General features: G+C 44.5%; 1 non-coding gene across 1 annotated transcript; it reads left to right on the top strand.

The window, feature by feature from the left end:
• Positions 1-1158: 1158 nt before the first annotated feature.
• Positions 1159-1232, top strand: TRNAT-CGU (transfer RNA threonine (anticodon CGU)). The gene has a single exon. It is a non-coding gene; the product is annotated as a tRNA-Thr (tRNA).
• The last annotated feature ends 11837 nt before the right edge of the window (positions 1233-13069 follow it).

Below are 13069 nucleotides of genomic sequence, written 5' to 3'. Positions count from 1 at the left end.
GGTGGGGGTCACCGGGGGGGTGCGACCTCGGGGCGGGGGTGCGGGTCACCGCAGGGGGTGGGGGTCACCGGGGGGGTGCGACCTCGGGGAGGGGGTGCGGGTCACCGGGGGGTGGGGGTCACCGGGGGAGTGCGACCTCGGGGCGGGGGTGCGGGTCACCGCAGGGGGTGGGGGTCACCGGGGAGGTGCGACCTCGGGGAGGGGGTGCGGGTCACCGCAGGGGGTGGGGGTCACCGGGGGGGTGCGACCTCGGGGCGGGGGTGCGGGTCACCGCAGGGGGTGGGGGTCACCGGGGGGGTGCGACCTCGGGGCGGGGGTGCGGGTCACCGCAGGGGGTGGGGGTCACCGGGGGGGTGCGACCTCGGGGAGGGGGTGCGGGTCACCGGGGGGTGGGGGTCACCAGGGGGGTGCGACCTCGGGGAGGGGGTGCGGGTCACCGGGGGGGGTGCGACCTCGGGGAGGGGGTGCGGGTCACCGGGGGTGCGCGGCCGGGGTTGGAGCGGAGAAGGCCTTCCGTTTTTCGCGAGCTGATTTTCGGAACTGTCCGAGTCTGAAACAGCCCGAGAGGAACAGAAGTGGACGAGATGCGGGAAAGAATCAATGAATGGCTCTTTTGCATCGTTGGATGTTTCAAAGGTTCCCACATCCCACCCCACCCCCATCCCCCGCGCTTGTCCTGAGAGGCTCCCCCTGGAAACTTGTTCCCGCCGAGGACCGGACCGACGCCCGCCGCTGGGGGCTCCCCCGACGCCCTTCCTCCGCCCGCCCGGACACGCGCCGTTCGTCCGCACCCATCTGGAGCTTTCAGCGCCTCTTCCATTTACGATGTTGCGCAGACGAGCTACGTTATGCCGAGCCTTGACGTCCTTTTAAAAATACAGTTTTTCCATTCAGTGGTCTCTACCATATGCCGTATAGCCTCGACTTTCTCTAACGCTTTTTCTCGGGATAATAGAAAAATCCTTGGTCTGTCACTGCCAGCGCCTAAGACTCTGCCTTCGGTGTTTTCCAGCCTCCGGCGCATCCTGCGGAAGCGAAGCATCTCTCTGCAGCGGGCAAGTTTTCTGAAGACGGCCGAAACCCCCCGACGGTGTAAGTTCATTTTTCACCTAGTCCAAGGAAAATGAGGTCGATTCAGTTGCACCCGGGCTCTCAGGTGGCTCTATGGCTTAGCTGGTTAAAGCGCCTGTCTCGTAAACAGGAGATCCTGGGTTCGACTCCCAGTAGGGCCTGGCGTTTTCTCGGGAAGCTGAGCTAACTCTTCCTGAAAATCATTTTATGTAGGCGAGTTAGCTTGCCTCAGTCGTGCTGATCCCCAACAGTTCTCACCGAACTTACAGCGGTGGCACCCAGTCACATATATTATAAGCTGTTCGGTTGCGGCTTGCTCGAATTCCTTACTCCCGAAAAGTAAGGAGATGACAGTTCAAATGCAAACCACTGCCAAAGAACACTGCGTGTGACCTGGACCTCCATCACGTTTCATACACGTTTTACATTACCCGGTGTTTGAGCACCTACAGCGTGTTACAGTTTAAAGCACCCAGACATGTAGATATGTGTAATCTCTCTAGATTCCAGCTCTCTTCAGCTCTATAATGATTTCATAAAATAGGAGAAATTAATGAACAATGATGCCACTATTCACTACAAAGAAAAAAGAGGATGTTTGCAGGGGCATGCTTGCCATTTTGAGAAGGAAGAATAATTATGATCCTTGTTAATCCTCCTAAGGAAACTTTAGAAATAATGATCAACTGGAAGCTAATATGTCCTGGGCACACTTCCAGTGCAAGGACAAAGTTGCTGTGGGAAAAGAGCAGGTTGGAGAATTCTTTTTTTTTTTAATTGAATTGAATTTAATTTTTTTCATTATGTTGAGTTAGCCAACATATAGTACATCATTAGTTTTTGATGATCAACGACTCATTAGTTGTGTATAACACCCAGTGCTCATCACATCCCGTGCCCTCCTTAATGCCCATCACCCGGGTACCCCATCCCCCCACCCTCTCCCTTCTGTAACCCTCAGTTTGTTTCTCAGAGTCCAGAGTCTCTCTTGGTTTGTCTCCCTCTCTGATTTCTTCCCATTCGGTTTTCCCTCCCTCCCCTGTGGTCGTCTGTGCTATTGCTTATGTTCCACAAATAAGTGAGACCGTATGATAATTGACTTTCTCTGCTTGACTTACTTCACTTAGCATAACCCCCTCCACTTCCATCCCTGTCAGTGCAAATGGTGGGTATTCATCCTTTCTGATGGCTGAGTAATATTCCATTGTGTATATGGACCACATCTTCTTTATCCATTCGTCTGTTGAAGGGCATCTCGGCTCCTTCCACAGTTCAGCTATTGTGGACATTGCTGCTGTGAACATTGGGGTGCAGGTGCCCCTTCTTTTCACGACATCTGTGTCTTTGGGGTAAATACCTAGTAGTGCGATCGCTGGGTCATAGGGTAGCTCTATTTTTAAAGTCTTGAGGAACCTCCACACTGTTTTAGGTTGGAAAATTCTGCCAGTTACCTAGGGTGGCGTCTTTCAGCCGTGGGGATTTATGGCACTTCAATGCCTTCTTGTCTCCTATCCTTTCATCCACTAACCCAGTAGCATTCACTGCTGATCTTTTCTATGACAGGTTTCTTTCTTTCTTTCTTTCTTTCTTTCTTTCTTTCTTTCTTTCTTTCTTTCTTTCTTTCTTTCTTTCTTTCTTTCTTTCTTTCTTTTCTTTCTTTCTTTCTTTCTTTTTCTCTCTTTCTTTCTTTCTTCTTTCTTTTTCTTTCTTTTTCTCTTTCTTTCTTTCTTCTTTCTTTCTTTTTCTTTCTTCCTTTCTTTTTCTTTCTTTCTTTCTTTCTTTCTTTCTTTCTTTCTTTCTTTCTTTCTTCTCTCTTTTTCTCTTTCTTTCTTTCTTCTTTCTTTCTTTTTCTTTCTTCCTTTCTTTTTCTCTTTCTTTCTTTCTTTCTTTCTTTCTTTCTTTCTTTCTTTCTTTCTTTCTTTCTTTCGTCTCTCTTTCTTTCTTTCTTCTCCTTCTCCTGCCCTTTCTTTCTGTCTAGGTGCAAGGTTTTTTCCCCTTGTGATGAGAACTTTTAAGATTTACCCTCTTGGCGACTCTCAAATATATAACACAGTATTGTTAACTATAGTCACCATGGTGTACCTTACATCCCCAGGACATATTTATCTCATAACTGGAAGTTTGTACCTTTTGTCCACCTTCAGCCATTTCACCCCATCCCCTGTCCCCAGATCTGGTAACCACCCAGGCGTATTTCTAAGAGCAGGAAATACAGCAGTGAACCCAGCTAACAAAAATCACTGCTGTCATGGATGGTACATTCCAGTGGGGTTGACACAGAAAATAAAGAAATGAATATGTAAAATTGTAAGTATATGACATACTGATGAAGTCTATGGAGAAAGATAGGCAAGAAAAGAATGTAGGATGGGGGCAGTGTAATCAGAGAATGTTATCCTGTCTCTTGGAGAATATCATGGGCAAATGTTTCAAAATTGTTTTTTAAGTTTTTAATAAGACATAGTCACAAAGTGGCTACTGTATTACTCTAAGTACCATACGTAGCAAGAATAAACAATCAGCAAAGTGTTCCCCAGCTAAGTCTGGACCTCACCTCTGTTCATTTTGATTAGGATTTTATTGAACGAGGTCACACTGTCTGTGTTCACACCTCAGCTGCTCCACCTGCTAGCTAAGGGACTTTTAGCAAACTACTTCACCACAATGGGCATCACTCTCCTCAAGTGAGAGATGGAAATAGCAATAGGTGTACCTAACAGAGTCTATGGGAGGACTTGGTGAGTAAAGACACATAAAATATTTTAGAAGGGTATCTGGCACATAAATAAGCAATCAGTAAGATTCACCATAGTGTGTTTATTATTATTATTATTATTATTGATTGAATTGTTGAGTGTCAAGTGTTTAACCTTTGCAGTAGCACTCTGAGGTATTATCCTAAATTTATAGACCAAGGTTCCAAGCACGTTGTGGGTTGAATTGTGTTCCCCCAAAATATACGTTGAAGTCCTAACTTCTTGTACCTGTGAATGTGACCTTATTTGGAAATAGGACTTTTGAAGATGTAATCAAGTCATGATGAGGTCACATCAGATTAGGATGGGCCATAATCCAGGGACTGATGTCTTTAGAAGAGAAAGGAAAAGAGATTTGGACACAGAGACCCAGATATACGGGGAAGAAGGCCCCATGAAGACAGAGGCAGAGATTGCTATTATTTGACCGCAGAGAGGCACCAAAGATTTTGCCAGAACCACCAGAAACTAGAAGAGGCATGGAAGTGTTTTTCCTTAGAACCTTGAGAGGGAGCATGGCCCTGCCCATGGCGTGATTTTAAACTCTGGCCTCCAGAACTACGAGAGAATAATTTTCTGTTGTTTTAAGCCATCCTATCTGTACTACTTCGTTATGGCAGCCCTAGAAACTAATACAAAGCATTAAAACAAAATTACTGATTTATACTAGCAAATAAATAAAATATATAATTTTTCCTAAATTGATAGATAACATATGGGGCATTCATACTTCACTTTAAAGTTTTAAACCCAGAGTATCTCCCACTTACCTAGTTGTTTTATGGTAATACATGATCTTGATATACCCCCCTACCCCGTTTCTTCCCTCCTTCCAGGTTTTGGTTTTTTACAGGACTTCACACCCTGTGACCATCTCCACTGACTTAACCTTGACTATTTGGAGACATCTAATAGAATAGATGATCACTCCATTACCAGCTACAGCCAATAACTGAGGCATGGGAGGGACAGGCAGGAAAGTCCAAACCCCTTAACTCAATGACCACTCTGCTTTGTTATGTATACTCAAGGCTCCCCTTCCTGTCCCATGGGTCAGGCTAAGGCTAGACTTTATCCAAGCCTACATCTTTGCTTTGCTATTCCTCCTTCCCCATTCTGGGGACCACTCCCCCAGTAAGTCACATACTCCTGAAGGCCCCTCTGAGGGTATGCTGTAAGGACCGAAGAAACTTGCTTTGGAAGTTTTTTTTTTTTTTTTTTACTGATCTTTCATATTCGATCAATTGAACAAAGTTTTTTTATGGAAAAGTTCAACCCAAGAGCTTTAGATCTGAGGAGGGCATTCACATTGTGTACCAGATCCTGATCATGAGACCTTTTGAAAATTCAAGGTTTTGACATAGAACAGGAGGGGTATTAAGAAAATCAGCGGCTGACTGACCTTTACTGTTGCACTATTATAATTCTGTTCACAAATGAGAAAATAATCAACAAGCTTGAGAAAATGTTAATAGAAACTTCCAAAACTGAAATTCAAAGAGAAAAAAAATGAATGAAAAAGGCAGAACAGAATACCCAAGAACTATGGGGGAAATCACAAAAGGTACAACATATACTTAATGGGAAATAAGAAGAAAGAGAAAAAGGAACAGAAGAAATATTTGAATTTCGTTTTCAATAACGACTGAGAATTTCCCAAACTAATGATAGATACCAAACCACATTTCCAGGAAGCTCAGAGAACACCCAGTATGAGTGGAGTGAAATATTTAAAGTGTTAAAAGAAAAGAATTACCATAATTTTGTGCCCAGTGAAATAATCCTTCAAAAGTTAAGGTGCAAGAAGGGCTTCCTCAAAAAAAAATTTTTTGAGGTAATTTGTAGCCAGTAGAACTGCCTTGCAAGAAAGGTTAAAAGAAGTTCTTTAGAGAGAAGGAAATAATATAGGTCAGAAACATGGATCTGTACAAAGAAAGGAAGGGGAGCGACTGGATGGCTCAGTTGGTTAAGTGTCTGCCTCCAGCTCAGGTCATGATCTCAGGCTCCTGGATCGAGCCCTGTGTCCAGCTCTCTGCTCAGCGAGGAGCCTGCTTCTCCCTCTCCCTCTTCCTGCTGCTTCCCCTGCTTGTGCTTGCTCTCTCTCTGTCAAATAAATAAAATCTCTTAAAAATAAAAAAATTGAAAAACCCAGTATCTTTCATGAACATATATGTAAAAATTCTCAACAAAATATTAGCCAATTGAATCCAGCAATGTATAAAAAGACCTCTACACCCAATCGAGATTTATTCTCGGTGTACAAGGCTGGTTCAATCTTGAAAAATCAATAAGGCAATCCATCACACCAACAGGCTAAAGAAGAATCACATGATCATCTCAATAGATGCGGAAAAAGCATTGACAAAACCCAATACTCATTCACAGTAAAATCTCTTAGCAAACTAGGAATAGAGGGGAACTTCTTCAGCTTGATAAAGGTCATCTACAAGAAACCTACTACTAACGTCATCCTTATTGACAAGAAACTGAGATCTAGGATGCTTTCCTGCTATATCAGGAAAAAGATGCCACTATCACCACTCCTATTCAACATTGTGCTGGAAATCCTAGCTACTGCAATAAGATAGTAAAGGAAATAAAAATATACAGATGGGGGAAGAAATAAAACTGTCTTTGTTCACAGCTGATATGACTGTCTACATAGAAAATCCCAAAGCATAAAAAAGAAAAACTCATGAAACTAATAAGCAAACTATGGAAAGGATAAAAGATACAAAGTTAATATATAAAAATCAACTGTGTTTTATAGACCAGCAATGAACAAGGGAATTTAAAATTAAAAACACAATATCATTTATATTACCACTGAAAAAAAGAGATACCTTATGTATAAATCTAACAAAATATGTTTGGGATTTTTGAGGTAAACTACAAAACTCTGATATAAGAAAGAAAACATCTAAATAGATATTCCATATATATGAATAAAGGGCCTCAATATTATCAAGATGTCAGTTCATCCCAACTTGATCTATAGATTCAGTGCAATCCCAATCAGAATTGCAGCAAGTTATTTCATGAATATTGACAAACTGATTCTAAAGTTTACATGTAGACACAAATGACTCGGAACAAGCAACGTGAAATTGAAGAACAAAGTTGGAGGACTGTCACTACTTGAGCTCAGATTTACCATAAAGTGACAGTAATAAAGAGTGTGGTGTTGGTGAAAAAAATAGACAAACTGATCAATGGAGCAGAATAGAGAGCCCAGAAATAGACCCGCATAGTCACCTGATCACCGAGGAAAGGCAGTACATGGGGCAAAGATAGTCTCTCAACAAATGGTGCTGGAAAAACTGGATGTCCACATGCAGAAAAAAAAAATGAATCTAGTACAGAACTAGACGCAGACCTTATGCCTTTTACAAAACTTAACTCAAAATGGATCCTAGACCTAAATCTAAAATGTAAGACCATGAAATTCCTAGAAAGTAACACAGAGGGAAACAGGTGACTTCGGGTTCACTGATAGCTTCTTAGGTACAACACCAAAAACATGATTCATGAGAGGAAAACGTGATAAGTTGGACTTCATGAGAATTTAGAGTTTCTGTTCTGCAAGACACTGATAAGAAAACGAGAAGACACGCCACAGACTGGGAGAAAATATTTGCAAAAGACATATCTGAGAAAGGACTGTCACCCAACATATGCAAAGAACTCTTAAAACACAACAATAAGAAAAGAAACAACTCAATTTACACTATTTTCCCACGTACTCTTTAATCCCTATGCCTCTTTCCCCCACTCACCCCCCCCCGCAACCATCAGTTTGTCTATAGTTAATAGTCTGTTTCTTGCTCTCTCTTGTTTTCTCTGCCTTTGTTTTTTTCCCCCCTCTTTGCTCATTTCCTTTGTTTCTTGAATTCCACATATGAGGGAAATCATCTGGTATTTGTCTTTCTCTGACTGACTGATTTTGCTCAGCATTTTACTCTCTAGCTCCATCCATGTCGCCGCAAATGGCAAGGTTTCATTTTTAAATGGCTGAGTAATATTCTATCATATATATATAAACCACATCTTCCCTAACCATTCATCCATCAGTAGACACTCGGCTGCTTCCATAATCTGGCCATTGTTGATAATGTTGCAATAAACATAGGGGTGCATGTATCCTTTTGAATTAGTGTTTTTATATTTTTTTAGGTAAATACCCAGTAGTGTGATTCTTGGATCAGAGGGTAGTTTTACTTTTAGATTTTTGAGGAAGCTCCATACTGTTTTCCACGGTGGCTGCATCAATTCCCATTCCCACCAACAATGCAAGAGGTGTTCCTTTTTCTGCACATCCTCGCAAACACTTCTTTTTTCTGGAGCCGTTGAGCTGATTCTGACAGGTGTGAGGTGGTATCTCAGGGTAGTTTTTATTTGCATTTTCCTGATGATCAGTGATGTGGAGCATCCTTTCATGTGTCTGTTAGCCACCTGAAGTCTTCTTGGGAGAAATGTCTGTTCAGGTCTTCTGCCCATTTTTTAACTGGGTTATTTGTTTGTGGGTGTTGAGTTTTGTCAGTTCTTGATCTATCTTGGATACTAACCCTTTATCAGGTATGTCGTTTGCAAATATCTTCTCCCATTCACTTGGTTGACTTTTAGTTTCCTTGATTGTTTCCCTTGCTGTGCAGAAGCTTTTTTTTTTTTTATTTTGAGGTAGTCCCAAACAACTCAGTTTTTTAAATGTGCAAAGATCTGAACAGACAACTCAACAAGGAAGATATAGAGATGACAAATAAGCATATGGAAAGATGCTCAACACCATATGTCACCAGGGGATTGCAGACTAAAACAGCAATAAGATACCACTAGAGAACTATGAGTATGGCCCAAATCCAATACCCTGACAACACCAGTTGTTGGTGAGGATGTGGAGTCATAGGAACTCTAATTCATAGCTGGTGGGAATGCAAAATGCTGCAGCCACTGTGGAAAATAGCCGGGCAGTTTCCTACAAAACTAAACACGGTCTTGCCATATGACCCAGCAGTAACGCCTCTCCGCACTTAACCCAAATGAACTAAAAACTTACAACCACACAAAAGTCTGTACACAAATCTTTATAGTAGCTTTATTTATAATTGCCAAAACTGGGAAGGAACCGAGTCGTCCTTCATTAGGTGGATGGATAAACAGACAGTGGTACATCCATACAGTGCAATGTTATTCAGTGATAGAAAGAAATGAGTTACCAAATCACAAAAAGACATGGAAGAATCATAAGTACGTAGTACGAAGTAAAAGAAGCCAATCTGAAAAGCCAGTCATCTTGTATGATTCCAACATTATGACATTGTGAAAATGCAAAACTATGGAGACAGTTAAGAGGCCAGTGTTGCAAGGGGTTCTGGAGGAGGGAGGGAAGGATGAATACGGGGAACACAGGAGGTGTTTGGGGCCAGGAAAATATGATTTTGTATGATACTGTATCAGTAGATGCATGTCATTACATATTTGTCAAAACCCATAGAAAGCTCAATGCAAAAGTTGAATCTTACTAGAAATTGTGGATTTTAGTTAATAATAATGTATCAACATTGGCTCTCTGATTATAACAACAAAGGCACCAGCCTAACGCAAGATAATAAGAGAGGAAATTGGTGGGGGACACAAAGAGGTAATATGTAAACTGTACTTTTTGCTCAATTTTTTCTATAAACCTAAAACTGCTCAAAAAACGTAAGGTTTTAAAAATGTCTAAAAAGATAATGGCCTGTTTGAAGCAAATAAAAAAATGTTTTGTTCTTGAAAAACTAAAAATACAACGATCTCATGACCCAGCCATTACACTGGTGCTTACTTATCTCAGAGGAATGAAACTTACATCACCTGAAGCCTGGATACGAATGTTCAGAGAAGTTTTATTTCTAATAGCATAAAACTGGAAGTCCAAAGGTCCTTCGATGGGTGGGTAGTTAAACCGGGGTCTACCCATACCCTGAAACACCACTCAGCTATAAGAGGGAATGAGCTAGTGGTAATAGGAGACATACGTGAATCTCAAAATAACTATGATGAGGGAAAGAAGCTAATCCACAAGGATATACACTATGTTATTCCAGGTAATAAAAATTACAGAAAATACAAACTAATCTATAGTGACCAACAGAAAAATGCTTTGCAGGGGACAGGAGAAGGATTGATTACTGGGCAGCATAAAGTAGTTTGGGCAGTAATGGATACGCTAGAACCTGGGTGTCAGTGATGGTCTTATGGGTGTAATCATGTCACAAAACTAAAAAATGTGCTCATTTGAGTATATTCAGTGCACTGCATATGAACTGGGCCTCAGAAAATGCTGTAGCCCACCCCCTTTTTTTTTTCTTTGACAGAGAGTGCATGCACACCCAAGCAGGGGAAGGAGGGGCAGAGGGAGAGGAAGAGAGAGAATCTTAAGCACACTCCCCGCTGAACGCAGACCCCATGCAAGGCTTGATTTTACAACCCTGAGATCATGACCCTGAGATCATGACCTGAGCCCAAATCAGGAGTCAGATGCTTAAAGGACTGAGCCACCCAGAGGCCCTTGCACCTCCCTTTTTAAAAAAGGAATGAAGGGAGCCTGGGTGGCTCAGCGGGTTAAGCATCTGCCTTTGGTTCAGGTCAGGATCCCGGGGTCCTGGGATGGAGTCCCGCATCAGGCTCCTTGCTCAGTGGGGGGCCTGCTTCTCCCTCTGCCTGCCACTCCTCCTGCTTGTGCTCTCTCTCTGACAAATAAATAAATGAATAAAATATTTTTTAAAAATTAAAAATAAATTAAAAAGGGATGAGAAGGAATTGATAAGGATGTGGACATTTTGAATGAATTTTCCTATGTGAAACAAGCGTGATAATATCTAACAGGGTTTCCAAAAGATACACATCAATTTTACATAGGTCAGGAGAAATGGTTAATGAATTTAAAATGCACTAGGGTCCTTTCGTTATCCAGAGAAAAGAAAAAGGGACTGATTAAAGTTCAACAAAGTAAACTTTGTTTTAATGTGTACTTACTTGTTTTCGGGTGTAGGGTAACCACTAACACAGAGATACGATGTATAACTTTAAAACCGACAAAAGGAAAAATGCCATTTTTGGTGATAACACACCAAACGAAAACCATTAGTCCAGAATTTTTAAAAATGTGCGCGGAAACCTGTGGTTCATGTTAAAAGGAAACCAGTCAGGTGGTTCCTGTTAAGGGATGGTGCAGAAGAGGAATATGGCACCCACGGATTCCAGGCGACCAACTTCCTGCACGGAAGGTCTTGGGCTCTGTGATTAGAAAAGCTCAGGGAACCCAGAGGTGCTGAGAGGCTTCAGCTGGTGCCATCGAATGTGCTGTTCGGAAAGTTTCCTGATAGCCACGGCCATGAGATCCCAGAGGCCCTGGCTCAGCTTCTCCACTGGGACGAGTCTCCTCTGCTGGGCCACAGTCTTTCGAGACGGTGCGAGGGCGGCAGGCTTCCAGGCGGGGCTGTCTGACTTGGCGGAGCATGAGGTTCAGAAAAGAAGGCCTGGAAGAGAGCCAGGTTTCAGCTGGAGGAGGGGAAGACATCTCCCCAAACTACGGGATTTCCCCGGGCCTGGGCCAGTGGTCGTGGCGAGAAAGAAACAGGGTAGAGGCAGTGGTCGTGGCGAGAAAGAAACAGGGTGGAGGCAGAGGCCGTGGCGATATGGGTCTCCACCACTCCTCATCCCTGCCGAATGGACTCTGAGAAGAAGTACATGAGTAGACGCGGGATCTCAGTGATGACTTACCGTTGCCACCTCAAGCCACCTTCCAGGAGGTGTGGCGATGGGACACCAGCTCAAGTCTTCCAGGGAACAGGGCAGTCTGGGAGCCTGGTGTCTTCAGGACAGAGCTGCTCCCCCTCCCTATGCTTGCGTACCCCCACAGACTCTTCACGGCACACGCAGGAGCCCCACGAAGGCCTTGAGAGTGTTCCACGGGCAGACAGCCTGCCAGCTCGCACAGAGAGAGGGCAAACGGAAAGAAAGATGTTGAACCCCCCACATTTTATAGTGAGGAAACCGGCTGGCAGACGTGGACCGGCCACCACAGACATGGAAGCCTGCCCCCCAGGGCAGGGACTCTAGCCTGAGGGGATGCTTCCCAGGCCTCGAAGCTCAGCTACAGTGTTGTTTGCCTGGCTGAGTTTTGAGCATCCGAGAGGGATTTGGAAAATTCATTGTGCAATTACTTAGGACTGGTGCCTCCTGCCCTTCGAGTGTATCCCTCTTAAATGGGAAAGTCTACAATGGTTATCCGGTGCCTGCCCCACCATTGCATTTTGGGGAGCAGAGAACTTGTGGCTTTCACAGATTTGTAAGTGGAGAGGAATTGTGCCCAGAATGGCTTCTACATAGAGCCTAACTCACGCCCACTTGGGGGCACGTACACGAGTTGAGGCTGAACTGAGCTGAGATCTGGGGGACATTGGGATGGGTGAGCATCGTTGCACGTGGGAGAGGTGTAGGTCTTTGGGAACCACGGGGCAGATGGTGTTAGGTGTAACAGTGTCTCCCACCCCCCCCACCCCTCCCTGAGAGCTCCATTTCCTAGTCACCGAAACCTGTGAGCAGGTCGTCTTGCGTGGCAAAGGGGACCTTGAGGATGTGACTGAGGTAAGGATCTTGAGATGGGAAGAGTGTCCTGGCTTCCCCAGGTGGGCTCCAGGTAATCACAAGGTGCCTGGAAGAGGGTGGGAGGCGGGTCCGAGGCGGAGAAGCTGTGACGACAGAAGCAGAGGTCAGAGCGACAGGGTCCTGTCAGGGGCTGAGGAACGTGGGCAGCCGCTAGAAGCCGGAAAAGGCAAGAAGGGAGTCTCGCCTGGGGCCTCTGGAAGGCAGGCAGCTCTGCCACCTCTCGCTTTGAGCCCCAGAGGACCCACGTCGGGCTTCCGAGCTCCAGGACTGTAAGATCATGAGTGGATATGCTGCTTTAAGGGACTAAGATTCTGGTAAATTTCTAGGGCAGCAGATAGGCCATTAAAACAGACTTCGGATACTAGTATGCACCGCCGTCGGTGTTGAAAAATCCTGTCGCTCCCGGCTCCCCAACGAAGCCCTTGCAAGACTCCAGCCCCCACCCCCATTTGTAATCACGGCACCGGGACTAGGAGTCGGCCCCGCGGCCGCCCCGCTGTCAGTCTGGGGAACCTGGGGAGCGCGTCCCTGTCTCCGCGCACTCGCTTCTTTCCCAAGCGCGCTGGGTCTGTGTCCAAGCGACAAAACTCTCG

This window comes from Eumetopias jubatus, unplaced genomic scaffold (assembly GCF_037043125.1).
Source record: "Eumetopias jubatus isolate StellerSeaLion01/CBP00866 unplaced genomic scaffold, mEumJub1_p1.0 scaffold_6, whole genome shotgun sequence".
Taxonomy (NCBI): Eukaryota; Metazoa; Chordata; class Mammalia; order Carnivora; family Otariidae; genus Eumetopias; species Eumetopias jubatus.
This window is presented reverse-complemented; position numbering and strand designations above follow the sequence as displayed.